Here is a 16830-nt window from a genome sequence, read left to right on the forward strand (position 1 = left end):
GAATGTTTTATCTAAATATTGGGGATAACGAAAATGACAGTTTCTAGAGCTTTCTGCTTGATTAAATATCTGGTAACACAGTTTTTGGTTCTATGAACAATATGCTTGTGAAATAGAAATTGAGGGAATCTTATTGTTGTTGTTGTTGTTTTGTTTTATTTTGGTTTTTATGTGTGTGGTACATTAAGCCAGTTGGAAATTGTGCTCCAAAAAATAAATTTTAAACTGTGACAATTAGTTCTTTTGTATGTACCACTTCAGATGTTCCATTTCTGTGTTTAGTGTTTGGATCTAATTGCATTGAATGTAAGGCTTTCATGATAGTAGTAGGCAATGGAGTGGAGTCAAGTGTTTTGGGCAACTCTCTTGATTGTTAAATTCAAATATTCATTAGCAAAATATATGAAGCCAGCAGCCTCTTTTGGTCACAAGTAAAATCATCCTCTGACTGAAAAAAACAACAACAAAACTCTATTTGTTTATAGGCTAGAATAAATGAATGTGTTCTTTGTAATTTGTTGGATTTTTCTCAAATTTGACTTATGGAAGAGATAGATTGCCAAAAATGATGTTTTTTACAGTGAGAAAATAGCCATAAATAAGGAGAGAGAAAAAAAGTCCCATAATTGTAGTAGCTCAGCCTACACAATTCACTGGAATGGTGGTACTGAGGAATAGAAAGGAATTTTTTTTTCTCATTAGGTGTCTTTCCAAGAGGTACCATCTTAGAAATAATAATAGTATGATCCCTGTAGAATAAGAAAACCCTGTATGTATAATTGATATATTCATAGTAATTCATAGTAATTAAAATTCAAAATTCTATGTTTGACTATAGATCTGGGAGATTTGTTTCCTATAGATTTGGTCTATCTAATGTCCTTAGGATACTGGTATAGGAAATATAGCTTGTTCATTTGCCATTTTCAGTCTTCAATGTAGAATCATTCTTTTGACTATCTTGTGATTGTGTTTTGATTCTGCCAAAACTATTGATAATCATCATCATCATCATCTTCTGCATTTTATGATATATTTTGAGGAATGGGGTAAGGACTTTTTTGGTATTAACACTAATGTTCCATTTCAAAGTAATCACCTCTAAGGTGTCATGTTCTTAAACACATGCAGACATTGGAACAATTTGACTAATTAAAATGTATATTGGGATATTTTGATATATTGGAATACTTTAAAAGTACATAAGCAATTTATTTAAATAAACTTTAAATTCCTACTTTGTAGTACTTGGTAGAAGTATTGGGCATACAAAGAAAATAAAAACTGTCTCTGCCCTCAATAAGAATATATTATTTTGAGGGTAAAGATACAAGTAAAATGCATATATAAAATACCCATTTTATTTTGCTTTAATTTTCAGTAGTATTTTATTTTTCATAACATATAAAAGATAGTTTTCAAATTCACTTTAAAATTTTTTTATTATAGCTTTTTACTTACAAAACATATGGATGGGTAATTTTTCTACATTGACCCTTGCAAAACTTTCTGTTCTAAATTCCCCTCTCCTTCCCCCCCCCCCTTTCCCCTAAATGACAGGTAGTCCAATACATTCAACATTCATTTTTGCACAACTTTGTGTTCTAAATTTCTTTCCCTCTCTCTTCCCAAGACAGTAAGCAATCTGGTTAACACAGGATGCAATTCTTTTAAACAGAAAAAATGCTAATTGTAAAAGAACTTTCTGAGAGAATCTCAAGTTATCTAGTCAAGGAGATAACATGTGCAAAGTCAGGAGATGGAAGAAGGAATTAATGGACAGCTAGTAGATAATTTTGGTTGAAAGACAGAAAGGAAGAATGATATAAAATATATCTGGGAACATAGGTAAGAAACAGATTGTTGCTGTTATATCATTTCAGTCATATCTGTCTCTTTGTGATACCATTTGAGTTTTCCTGATAGACATACTGGAGTGGTTTGGTATTTCCTTCAGATGACGAAACTGAGACAAATAGGATTAAATGACATGTTCAGTGTCACACAACTAGTAAGCGTCTAAGCACAGATTTAAATTCAGAAAGATGAGCTTCCTAAGTTTAGGTTTGGTACTGTGCCACCTATAGACTAGAAAATTTTAAATATTATGCCAAAGTGTTTTAAAAATTTGTTCTAAAAGAAAAACATCATAAAAAGAGAAGTGTTCATAGTGATAAAATTTTGTTAAGAAAAAAAACAGTCACCTTCTATGATAATATAGACATATTTATAAATATATCAGATTGCACAGTAGCATGATAGATATTCAAGGAACAATATTTGAAGGACAATCACATAATGTTAGATGATATTTATATATGGTTATTGATTGACATGATTGACAGATAATCAAAGAACTGATTGCTTACTTGTCAACTTGGTAAAAATGATCAAAGCATTTATACTCATAAAAGTACACTGAGAAAGAGATCAAGATAATATGATTCAAATTGTTGGTAATTTAATAATATTCTGAGAAGAGATATTTTTCTTAATAACTAGAGTGTTTCTTTTCTTTTCTTTCCTCTACTTAACCCTGTTTCTTCTGGTATTAGTATAGCTGTTCAAGATTAACATTATTCTTCACATTCATTGTTGAAGGTTGGAAAAAAGAACAGAGACAGAGACTTTCCTGTTAGAAGCTTCCAGTTTGTAGTTCTATCCAGAGTTACTAGTGACTTTTTATGGCTTATTGTAACATCAGGACAAATTACATCCTAGGGGCTAGTTAGATATAATTACACTAGACAGAATGAATTTAAATAGGGTGACAAGTTTTTCCTTTGTTCATGAAAGACTGAGGCTGGGGAGAAGAGATGATCATTGGGAAGTTAGGATGGTGTTGGTATTAGTGCTATACATTTTCATCTCTGCAAGGTAGAAAAAGAGATAAAAGGAATTAACTTGTTTTACCTCAGCTAATAGTAAAATTTGTGGGCCTTGCAGTGAGAAGGGAGAGTTTAAATCATAAATTTATATGGGAGTCCTTTTGAATAACTTTAAGGCAGATTAACAATACCGACCCTCCCTAAGACATATTAACTTTAATAATTATATCCTCAAAGGGTATCAACATTTCCCTGACAAAAAGAAGAGGGAAGATTTTTAACAGTGTACTGGAAAAAATAGAGAAATAGACCTTAGAGGCAAAGTAGCAAGAGAGGGTGTTACAACAATGATTATAACTGCCGAGGCAGAGAGGAGTAGTAATGGCAGGAGAGCTCTAGAATCACACTAAAGAGTTGTAGGAGCAAGCTTTGACAGCAGCAGAGATGAAAGATTAGAATTCTAAGAGCATAGATATTCTCTGATGTGATGTAAGGCAGATGAAAGGAAATCCTGAGCATGAGGTTGGGATTTGGTAACCTTCCCCACTGGTATGTAAATCTTAGAGAGAGATACAATTTATGTGTGAGGACTGAAAGTGATCCATCATATTTTCCTTTTGTTTTCCTCTTAGTTCTGTTACAGGTAAATATTTTGTGACTTGCTGTATGCCTCCTATTCAGTTTATTGGTAGCATCAGGATTGGACTGGAACTCAGGCTCTAGTTTCCCCATGCATTGAATAGAAGTAATCTATGATAATCAGAGGTGAGTGAGATACCTTCTCTACTCTTAGAAGTTTTAGAATTTTTGACAGAATATTGAGGAAGATTCAAAATATCCATTTTTAAAACAATATCTGAATAAATCTTGTATATGTGTTTTTTGTTGTCGTTCTTGTTGTTTTTGCTGAGGCGATTGGGGTTAAGTAATTTGTCCAGGGTCACACAGCTAGAAAGTGTTAAGTGTCTGAGGCCAAATTTGAACTCAGGTCCTCCTGACTTCAGAGCTGGTGCTCTGCTCTACCCACTGCGCCTCCTAATTGCCCTTGTATATGTTTTCAGATTTCATTTCTATAAAAATTTGAAACATTTGGGTTTATACATGTTCATGTTCTTTCTTTTTTTCTCAATAGTATTTTATTTTTCCAAATATATGTAAAATATTTTCTATATTCATTTTTGTAAGACTTTGCATTCCATTTTTTTTTCTTCCTTCCCTTCCCTTTCCTGTTTCCAAAATAGCAATCAATCTTCTATCTTTTAAATAATATACATGTTTATTCTCAAAGATAATCTCCAGTAATGCATTTTGGAGACTATTTATGGGATACAATTATTGATGAATCAGCACTTTAATAAGACCTCAGTTAAAATATAGCATAAGTTATTGCTGTAGGATAATTTAAGTACATTTCAAATAAAGAAAATATTTTCAAAATGGCTCCTTACTGGAGTATTATTTTATTTTATTCTATAATTTATCTCCCAAGTCTTCCATTAAACTGTTATATAGATTCTTCATGGTAAGATGAATGGTACATTCACCTCTAAAAGAACAGAACAGTAGAATTCAATCTCTTGTATGTTCTACTAAGATGAAAAAGGCTTTAATTAGGATTCTGGTAACAAACAATGTCTGATCCTTAAGGAATAACTTACCTAGATTTATAGAGACTCATCAGCCAAAAAAAAAAAAAAAAAAAAAAAAAAAAAAAAAAAAAAAAAAAAAGATGGATTGTTTGGCCATGGCAACTCAAATAATATGTAAAAATATAAAATCCTCCTCAATTCTATGTGTCTTTCTCCTCATCCCAGAGATGAAAATATTTTCCAAGGTAATCTGGTATCTAATCCATATCTTTCTAGGAGTCTCCTTTAATGTTTTCCCAACAAGTGATCATTCAGCTTACTTGAAAACCTCCAATGAGAAGGTATCTATGTCCTCCCAAGGCAGTCTGTTCCCCTTTGAGATAGCTCCAAGTTTTTAAATCAATCCAAAATTTACTCTGATAGAAGAGGCAGGAAAGATGGAAGAAGAGGGCAAAAATCAAAAGGTCTATACTTTCTGCCAAAATGGCAGCTTGAATGGGAGAGAAATTATCCTGTTCCCATATTCATACTCCAGAAAAATCCTGAGGTAGACACCAGACTGCATAATGATCAAGTATATCAGTAAGAAGCTCTAATAGGTAATTTTTGCACCAGAATTTTAAAAATCAGACTAATGTCCTAGAATAACACACCCAGGTAAGTGCCTACATAGCCAGAGAGGGCTCTGTATCTAGAGGAAGCAAGCACTGAGAGGTACTTTGAGAAAACCTCAGGTTTGTCAGAAAATTGCAGGGTGAGGATTTAGGAAGCCCTGGGGAAAAATAAGAGCCAGTAGCAATCACAGTGACAAAATCAGTGCCACACACTATCATGGTAACACTAGATCAGGATAGTCCAAAAGGAGCAGTCCTGAGATATCTAACCTATGACAAATAGAACCCTGAAGAGCAAACACTAAATTACATAATTAAATGATGGTCCACACAGTCTCCTTAGAGATGCAAATGAAGAAGTTGGTGGATTTGGATAATGAGGAATAGAAAAAATAAAATATTGTGACAATACTTGTAGCATATTAAGTGAGTATTTGTTGCAGAATATAGTCCTTCAAATAGTCCTTCAACTAAATCAATTCTTGGCTCTCACTGTAAAAGTGGACATAGAAGACAATGAAAAATGTGTTGGAAAATATATTTTATTATAAAAAATGAGAACATAACATTAGAAAAGTAATCTTTATCTTTAGTCATTTAACAGTCATAGAATAACAAGTATATAATTAATTAATAAGCATTTATTAATTGCTTTTAATGTATCTTATTTGGTCTTGCCCCTGATTTTAGGCCCAACCCTCTGCCTCAAATCCTGCTTCCCATTGTTGCCTTCCACTGATCTCTGGGGTCTGTTCTCTACCCATTTTAAATCATCTTCTTTGCATAATTGGAGTTTGTCATATCACTTGCTGTTTCCCTAATATACGGGAATATTGGAATATTATAGATGCTATGTGTTTCAGGTTTCTTGTACGTTAGCAACTCCAGATAAGGAGTTGGCCTTTTCCCTTACTTTATATCTCAGTTCTCAAAAGAATGAACCATAGGACAGTAAGTCCCTGAATAGCGACTCATAAGGGATAGTTCCCTTCCCTTTCACTCTTCTTAAATTTATCTGACTCCAAGTCTCATTATTGAGATTCCTGCTGACTTGCTGACATCTCTCCCTCTCTCCACCCCTCATTATCCCTACTGAGAATACTGCTTGACTTCTAGTTCATTTCTTGGAGCATAATAATGACTTCTCTTGTCCCCACCCTCCATTGATTTTCTTTGGAACCTGAGCTTGTTTCTTTGCTTGAATTCATGCCTCTGTCAAAGTCTACATTTATTTGAGATTTTGTGGATTTCTTTTCCCCAATTCCATAGGATTTTTACATTTACCTGAACTCACTCTGACATCTCTTATGGAACTGTTTTACTTATACACACACCACAATATGTGTATGAGTGTGTGTCTTTGGACTGGATGAATATGTTTATATTTCACTTTTTCAGTTTTTTTTTATTTCTTATTTTTGGTCTTTCTGTGGCCCTAATGAGGTTTATAAAAGAGAGATGGTCACTTTTCTAATCTTTCAAGTAACTATATTACCTAGAAGAGAACTTTTAAATTCTTAAGACATTTTATAAATGTGAGTTATTTACTTATTTTAAACCAGAAAAATAGGCTGAATATTGAGAAACAGTTTTGAGACTATCTATATAAACATTAACATAAACTCTTGGTATCTTACAAATAAGATCTTTTTGTTGTGATTAACTGCACATTCATGCTACTAGAAGAAATTATTCCCATAAATCTTGAATTTTTCTTTATAATGAAACCAGAATTCAAAGAATAATTCCAGATAAATGGAAAGATGGTTGATATATCCTCCTTAGAGTGGTAAATATAAAGGTTATTGGAGTTCATTTACTTGTACTTCCAACATTTCATGGAATACTTGGTTATCTTATTGTGAAGTGCTCTTGAAAAAGCACTTGCAAAAAAAGGGTTTCCATGAAGATAATTTCTGCTTATGGTGCAACATCTGTTGCTGAGGATGAAGAGGTTGAAAAATTTTATGAAATCCTTTTTAAGTAGTCAAATTAAGTGATCATATACTTAAATACTCAGTGGCTTCAATGTGAAAGTGCACATAGGGAAAAAGTTTCAAAAAAGTTGGAAGATGTGTTTTAGGAGTAATGAAGGGGAAAGTTAAAAGATTTATAAAACACTCAAAATCTCAAATATATATGTTACTGTATTCAAGAAGAGAACCACTGGGTACTAGACTATTGAGTCTCAGATACCATCACAGAAATTGAAATTCATTTTGTTTCAATAGAGAAAGACAGAGTATTAATGTTAAAGTCATTTCTGAAAAGCTGTTTCATCATCCCATTGGTTATTAAAGCAAAAAGCAAAGTTAATACCAAATGCATAAGAATAAGAATAGCATGAAAATATTGCTTATAATTTAGTCAGTTCCAAACTGACTTATTTAAACAAGCCTAAGTTTTGCCTCTGAAATATACTAGTTATATGATACTGGGCAAGTCACTTAATAGCTCAGTACTCTGACCAATGTTAATATTAAAACTTTCAGGAAAGGGTGGTGAATCTGACTTGAGAGAAGAGATTCTACATTTGAGATTCTTCTAGAAATGAAATCACATCTTCAGCCCCTGTCTCTACCCTTACCAGTGCTAAAAAAAAATGGAAGATGGATAAATGAACAGACATTTGTATAGATTATCATAGTTTTCAAAGGTATTTATTTAAACTGATAGAGGGGAAAGAAAATTGTGACAGAAAGGAAATCAAAAACGCTTAGAACGTTCCTCATTTAGAAAATATTAGATTCCCTTACTATTATATTAATTACTTAATTAATTACTTAATTAATTACTTAATACTTACTTCTACTTAATAATTACTTAATTAATTAATTACTATTATATTAATAAATTCTAAGAAAAAAGCATGAGCTATTATTATTACACCCTCTCTAGGGAAACTCTCCACAGTTTGTATATAGATTGGGGTCCCTAAAAGAAAACTGACTACTATTCTCAATATCTAGAAGAAACCATGAGAATCTAGAATTTTTACTAGTACCACTCAGGAGTCCCACCACATTCCCATGGATTATTAGGGTTAATTTAGCCTTAAGAAAAAGACATTTACTAAACTGATATAGCAAGGACAGTTGTTCCAAATTGGGGGCTAGATACATTATTGTATAATAAGGTACCCAGAAAGAACATATTCATAGCAAGTCTAAATGTTAGCATATATTTGTATGACAAAGGGGGTAATTTATAGATTCTGATTACTGGCATTCATTTTTTTTACTTCACAGATATCTCATGAAGTTTCCCTTATCTGTAACTCTTTACTGAGAATTAAATATTGATTTTCTTTTAGAACCCTGAAGAGGATATTATGAGGCTCAAATGAGATAATGGATATTTTTCCAACATTAAAGGATATAAGTGCCTATCATCATCATCATCATCATCATCATCATCATCATCATTATCATTATCACTATCATTAACCACCACCTAAAATCACCAGGTCTCCAATCTGTTGATGACTGCATTCTGAATCTTTTATTGCTTAGTTCAAGTAATACTCAGAAGGTAACACAGAGGTATTCTAGTAGATATCTAACAATTAGGCCTTTGTGGGAGGGGGAGGGGAGGGGTGAGGGGAGGGGGGAGGAAGGGGAAGAGGGAGTATAAAACATACTTTTAATTTTATTCTGTTTCATTAACACTTTCTTAAGATTAGAGAATTAATAAAACAATAAATTAAGTTCTTATTTGGAGCAAATGCCAATATCTGAGGTATATGTTTACACTGAAAATTTAACAATGACCTCTATCAGGTCTATGTGAGCTGGCCCCAGCATACACTTTCTCCTGAAGCTATGTGTTCTTGATACAGATCTAATTTGTATTTAGTTAGTCTCTTAGATTTCGTAGAGATCCTACCATCAGTGGACATTGCTACTATCTCCACAGCAGCTCTAGATCTTTCAAAACTTTCAAATGTCTAAGATTGTAACCTGATCACTTCTATCACTGAATACTCAAGAAATCATCTTTTTGATTCTCATGCTTTTCTCTACTCCTTGTTGAATTCATTGTCTCCTATTATTCTGGTCTCTTTGGTAATTAACATAGTCTGTGGTTTAAATGTCAAAGGATAAGGGGGAGAAACATTTTATCTGCTCTCTAAGAATAACCCTAATCCTTTCTCAGGGGACTAGAATCTTTGTTTCCAAACTCACTTGCTGTTTTTATATGTAGTCCAAAAGTATAATTTGTCCATCATTCATAAAATATTTACTGTCTGACATCATCTATCTTTAATCAATAACCCAAACTCTCTATGATCCTTTCAAATTATATAAGAACTTATTAACATCTATTTTATATTTTATTGATTAACTGATTTAATCCAGATGGCTTTGTCTTCTGTGATTAACTGGAGTGGGTGTGGATTCCACACTTATACAATTATATTTTTAAAAAGATGCTCAAAAAAGAACAATAACTATCAACCCATATGCTTACATTTTTATTCTTATAAAATATGAGAATAATTTATACTTGAAAATATCCTTGATAAAGCATTGAAAAATAACAGGAAGAATTTTGAAAATAATATTCTACAACAAAGCATATCTTATAGTAAAATATTTAACTGAAAGTTATGGAAATTATAAGATCTACCTGTACTTGTTTGTTGATTGTAATAAAGCATGGGATTGATAGAGCAAAATATTTGTGCTTTCAAAAAAATGTATACCATCTTTATTTCAAAAATCAAATGTGATTCTTTGAAAGATGTAAAGGAGATAATTTTATTCAATCCTCCAATTATTAAAATGAATTGGAGTATAAAAATGGAAACCATATGATCACCAAAGATGTTTGCTACTTTCATGGAGGATGTGAAGTGCAAAGGGCAATTGGAAGAGGAATTCTTTGTAGATGATGAGCTCTTCCAGGTGCTCCTGTTTGTGAATAACATTGACCTGATTGAATCAAGCTCTGGAACACTAAATGAGATGAATAATGATCTAAATCTATGTGATTGCCTACTCAAAGACATTGTGCAGTGTTTTTAATGGCTCTAAGTGATTTTCTGAACCAAATGCCTATCTTTTTCTTTTTTTACAATAATATTTTTTCTATGATTTTATATTGTGGTAACAGAGTGCCATAGGTTCTATAGAATCAAGATTTCAGGTCACTCAAAAAGTAATGGTGTGATGTCATGGTGACAGTGGATAGGTTATACCAACTATGAATTTTTCAGGCACATACATTGGGCAGGTCAGTCAGCCAATAAACTTTTTTTAAGTGCTTTCTATGTATCAGACCCTATATTAAGCTCTGAGGATTTCGAGAAAGGCAAAAGATAATTCTTGCTTTTCAGGTGTTCACAGTCTAATGAAGGAGAGGATATGAAAAATTACATGCAATACGAGAGAGAGAGAGAGACAGAGACAGAGAGGAGAGAGAGACAGAGACAGAGAGAGACAGAGTCAAAGAGAGACAGAGAGACAGACAGAGATATGGATGCATGGATGGATGGATGGATGGATGGATAAATATCTGAGTAGGTAGGAAGGAAAATAGATAGGAGGAATATATTTGGAGATAATTGAGGGAAAGCACTAGAATTAAGGAGATAGGGGCTTGGAAAAATTTCTATCCAAGGTGGGATTTTAAATGGAACTAGATGCAAGTAACCAGAAAAAGCAAGGCATATGGAGACAGTGTGGTATAATGGGGGGGGGAATTCCTTCTAGAATCAAAGAACCTAGATTTCAATTTAACTTCTAATACTAGCCATCTATGTAACTTTGTATGTACTCTCAGTCTATGTCTTCAACTGTAAAACAAGATGGTTGGACTAAAAGGTTTGAAGGTGTATTTTCTCTGCTCTAAAAGCATGATCTTATGGTCCTCTGACAGATTGTACATTCCTCTATTGATATCCAATTAATTTTAAGAGGTTTACAGGCAGGTTTCCTGTTTATCACATGAAAGATTTATTGGAGATGCTGTATAGGATGCAAAAGGCTTATCTAGGTCACAGTCTGTACATTTAAAAAAATTTCCCACAATGAGATCATGAATCAATCATAGTATTGGAGGAACTATTTTACTTCTCTTGATTAGCTTTCAGGGTTTAGGGATCACATACTAAAATATTGAGGATAAAATATTAAAGAACCATATAGATTTAGTTGTGAATACTATGTTTTAGAAAGGGCAATTATATATATATGTATATATATATATATATATATACATATATATATATATATATATACATATATATATAACATACATATATATAGTACAGTATATGTATGTACATATACATACTTTTATATGTGTAGGTAAATACATGTTCCTATATAAACAAATGTGCATATCTATATAAATATATGTATACATGTGTAGATGTGTATATATATATATATGTATATATGTGCATGAGTATATTATATATGTGTGTGTATGTAGCAGTTAAATTATGTATGGGCAGCTAAGTGGCAGAGTGGATAGAATACTGATTCTAAAGTCAGGTAGTCATGAGTTCAAATGTGATCTGAGACATTCACTAGCTGCGTGATGCTGAGCAAATAACTTAATTTGTTTGCCTCAGTTTCCTCACCTATAAAGTATGCTGGACAAGGAAATGGTAAGCCACTCTAGTATTTTCATCAAGAAAACTCCAAATGGGATAATGAAGAGTCAAACATGATTGAAAAACAGTTCAGCAAGAGATTATGCATATTTTCATGTGTATATATTAGATGCATTTATATGGTAACTAATTGATATAGTGGATATAATACAAAAACTGGAATAAGGAAAGTGTACCATTATTTCAGGTGTATTTGATTCTTTCCCACCATGAGATTTTTAGATACATTCAGATAGTCCAAAAACTGGGAGTAGAAGGAGAATCATATCTTTGCTATAGTGTAACAGGTTTCCTTTGAAATTCTAATGAGTTTTATTTTATGCATTTAAAAACATTATTCTGGAAAGGGTCCTTAGATTTGATTTGAATGCCAAAGGAAACCATGACCCAGAATCCTTGGTCTAGAAATTTTCCAGCCCCCTTTCAAAAGCTGACCTCAAAATCTTGAATCTTGAAATTCAAAATTAAAACTACCTTACAGAGAGAAGAAAGGGTCTAGACCTATGATGTCCTTGACATAGAGAGCTGATAGTGAGGAAACTTTCCCTAATTATTCTAATTGGCAGCTTTTATCTAATTTATAGTCTTAAATAGTTATTTAGAACATTGAGAAATTAAGAAATTTGTTCAAAGTCACACAGGCAATATGTGTCACAGTCGGGATTTAAAACAGGGTCTTTCTGTCTCAAAGACCAGCTGGCTCTCTTCACTATACTCCAGTCTCTCATATCCATCACAAAAGAAATTGAAGCTGAAAAGGAATAAATTCTGAATAGGAAAAGCTCAAACAGGTGCTAGAGGTGCAAAGACCTCTAGAGAACATCTAATCCAATAGCCTTATTGAATAAATAATAATAAAATAATTAACTGAGATTTGGAAAGTTAAAATAATTGATGTTAGCTTTTATAATTAGTTTTGGAACTGAAACTAGAATGCAGGGACTGTGTATGTATACATGTATGTATATGTATATATATATGTATTATATATGTGCATATGTGTATATATATATGCATAACTAAATACTGCATTGGGAAAGGTAAACATTATTGTGATGGAATTCAGACTGCTTTTTTTTTTTTGTACAAACCTCATTCATATTGTAATAGCTTATTTTCAAATCATCTATTAAGAATTTTATTGAAGTGTTTTTTTTTATATCATTCTGATTTAGATCAACCTTTCTATGGGAGTTTAGTGCCTTGGCTAAATTTTCAATTGAACGTTCTCTGGTTGAATAGAGAAAGGCTTCTTGCACTTAAAGGATGTGCAGAATCCTTTACAACCCTTTAATAGTGGTGTTAGATTCTGATCAGATATATAACATGACTACTTAAGGATGATTACTAGAGGTGTAGAGAATTTGTATCTCTAATCATTGGCATTTGGTTGCTTTTTTTAGAATATAATTAATGGGTCTAGTTTTTAACTATAATTATTGAAAAAGGATTACAACAAAATGCATTTTTTTTCCTCTTTAAATTTAAGTAGTAAGTTTTGTCACATATTTGAAAATCCTGACATACTTGTAAAAAATAACCAAATACATACACAAAATGCATCTTTGAATAATTGTCTGATGGTTTAATGAAAAAAGCACCTTAATTAAATATCAACAAGCTTGATAAGAGCTGAAGCCATATTCATTTTTGTTTTTGTAGCCCATAGTATAAATTGTTTTGTAAAAGCTAAAGCATATAAGCTTATAACTAATATTGTTTCCTAAAATTTAACATTTGTAGTAGAAGTTTTCATATCTTTTATGGCCCTGAATTTGGTTCTTTGTTACTTAAATTGCTTCTCTAGATGTTTACAATGTTCCTTAATGTAGAATCTTTGGATTTTAAACATTATACTCCTTGAATGTTTTAGAGGAAGATCAGAAGATTTCATCATTATTAGAACCTAGAAGTTCATTCTAAGGGATTTGGATTGTTTTCATTTATAATTTTTTTGAAATGTAGTAATCAAAAGTCCTTTTAATCTATTCATTCTCTTTCCAATTCTTTCTTCAAGAGCTTTAATTTAACTTTTATTTATTGCTTTGATTCTTCCAGGTATTCACTGGGGGAATTTTGAGGAACTTTTTGGGAAAATTCATTTTTCCCTTTAATTTTTTGTTTATACTTGATTTGAAATAATTTTGATACAATATAGTGTTTTCTTTGATTTATTGATCTCTCCACTACGCCAGAACCAGGTTTTACAGATATTTAGAATGACCTATTTGATCTTGAAGTTAGTACTCTGGGTTTTATTCTTCTGGTAACAGAAAAAGAAGGCATTCTTAATTACTTATTAATCTAATCCTACTATCCACTGGTACCTTTGATTCCATTTTCTAATCCTTTCCCTAGGATTCCTCAAATTCTTCCCTTTTTTCAATTCTGCAGCTCCATAAAGGTCCACTTACTGTAGTCTAGCCCTTATCATCTTTAAATTTGTTAACATGTCTTCAGAGCCCTCTCTGGTGTCTTATACAGGAATGTTAGGGAGCCTGAACATGGGCTGTACTGATTTGGGCAATGAAATCTGTGCCAGCAAGCACTGAACTGATCAGTGATCATATTTTGCTACTATTATCAACGGCTTCCAATGTCCACATCTTAAGATATTAAGGTATCTGTTTACTCTTGCTTCATTCAGACACAGGCCATTCCAGACTATGGTTCTCTTTTGTTGCTTTAGGAGGCTATTTTGCCCTAATATTGGTTTTGCTAGAAAATGGGTTGGGGTGATAAATTTATTGGCAGTTCTGAAGTCAAAGAAATAATTGTGGCTTCTCATTCCATTTCTTGATCATTACTTAGGCTGGTGTGGCCTTTAAAGTTTTGCTGCAGTAAGTATGTGGGAACTAGGTGATCTGCCTCTCATGCTGGTAGCCAAGCTGATAAAAAGCCCATAGTTCTCTATCTTAAATAAATTATATTGAACATAATTGTATTTTTATTAATAACCTTATACAAATATTACAAAAACTGTAGGTTTTTGTCCCTTTATAAATGGTCCCACATATCTATGCATTTGAATTTATGTGCCTTTTTTGCTTTCTTACTCTTTTATTCCCAAATATCATTTTGCAGAGCTATCATTGCACCTATTGATATCATCCCATTCTCCCTCCTACTATCTACTTAGTCTTCTACTTCGGAAAGAGACTTAGACTGTAATATATGAATCACAGCAGTTTCACAACTTCTTGTCATTATCACTTTTTTGATCCTTCTTTCTTCTGGTAACAGAAAAAGAAGGCATTGCTAATTACTCATTAATCTAATCCCACTATCCACTGGTGCCTTTGATTCCATTTTCTCATCCTTTCCCTGGGATTCCTCAAATTCTTCCCTTTTTCAATTCTGTAGCTCCATAAAATTGTTTGTTAAAGAAGAGTTTCTGAGAAAGACCTGAGATGTACTTTAGATGATTATACCTTTAACCCATTATGATTCCTCATAAGAATTATTTTTTTCCTAATTGGTTCAAATTCTCTATAGAAAAGTAGAAGAGGAAAATAATAAAGGAAAGGGATAGAGGTGATAGATGGGAAGGGGATGAAAGAAAAGATAAACACTTTTGAGGAAGAACTGGGTAAAAGGAGAGAGAGTTTGGATAAATAAGGGGAAATAGGATGGAGGGAAATGTGAAAAAAAATGCAGCAGGTTTCTTTGATAAAGACCTCAATTTTCCAATGTATGGAAATTTGAAACAAACTTATAAACATAATAGTTATTCCTCAATTGATAAATGATCAAAGAATACAAACATCCAGTTTTTAGACAAAATAATAAAGGCTATTCATGATCATATGAAAAATACTCTTAATAACTTATTAATTTAAAAAATGGAAAATTTAAAAGTCTGAACTCCCACTTCCAATTAGCAAATTGACTAAGATGACGGAAAAGAAAAAAGACAAATTTTGAGGGTGACATGAGAAACTAATGTATTACTGTTGATGAAGTTGGATCCTGCTTCAACCATTCTGTAGAGTAATTTGAAACTTTGCGTAAAGGCATATAAAACCTATAACATCATACATACTCTTTGACCAGGAAATGCCAATAGTACGTCGGTATCCCAATGAGATTTTAAAGAAAAGAAAAGAAAAAGGATCTAGTAGAGAAATAGTTATAGCAGTTCAGGATGGCTGCCTAAGTTATTGCATATGATTATGGTGGAATACTGTAGTATTATAAGAAATGATAAGCAGGATGCTCTCATAAAAATCTGGGAAGACTGACAAGAACTAATGAAAAGTGAAATCAGGAAACTAGGAGAACATTACATGTAATAATAGCAATATTATACAGTAATCAACCATAAATAGTATAGGTATTCTCAACAATACAGTGATCCAAGACAGTTCTGAAGGACTTATGAAAAATGCTATTCATCTACCCCCCCAAAAAAAAAAAAACTGATGGAGTCCTAATGATAATAAAAACATGTTTTTTTTTTAAATTTTTCCTTTTGTCTGTTTTTCTTTCACAAAATGACTAACAGAAATATGTTTGACTTGACTGCACATCTTTAATCTATATCAAATTACTTACCTTCTCAATGAGAGGAAGGGAGGAAGGGACTTTGAAATTCAAAATTTAATACATTTAAATGATGAAAATAAAATATTAAGTCATAAAAAGAATTATTTTTGTGTTTTTTTTCCTGATTGTCCTTTAACTTTCAGATAAAGCAAAGATGGCTTAGTTTCAGAGTTCTGAAGGATGGTGCTCAGCTTCTATTGATAGTGAATTGTTCCTACTATTAAAAAGTTGAGATCATGAATTTAGGTTCCCTTTGTATTAGAGAACTTAGAATGATTTACAAGAAACACTTTTCACTTTGGTCCTGGTCGACTTCCACTCTAGTTCATAATCTTAATCATAAGAGAAAGCAAGATGGCAAAGAGGATAAAATAGTGAAAAATCTATCATTATTATTGGGAAGTTGAATGCTACTAATTCAATTTTGGGCCATCTTTGTTTTCTGTAAAATCAGGTACCTTATTAATTTACTAGGTAAAATATGAGTTTAGAAATTATCTATTTAAATTTTATCACTTAGCCAAATTGAACACATTAGGCCAAATCTTAATTAAAGAATTCTAATTAAACAGATAATTCTAAAGTTTCTACTTAATTTTCTTCTGTATAAAAATAACTATAATGTTAATCTT

Source organism: Sarcophilus harrisii, chromosome 2, assembly GCF_902635505.1.
Source record: "Sarcophilus harrisii chromosome 2, mSarHar1.11, whole genome shotgun sequence".
Taxonomy (NCBI): Eukaryota; Metazoa; Chordata; class Mammalia; order Dasyuromorphia; family Dasyuridae; genus Sarcophilus; species Sarcophilus harrisii.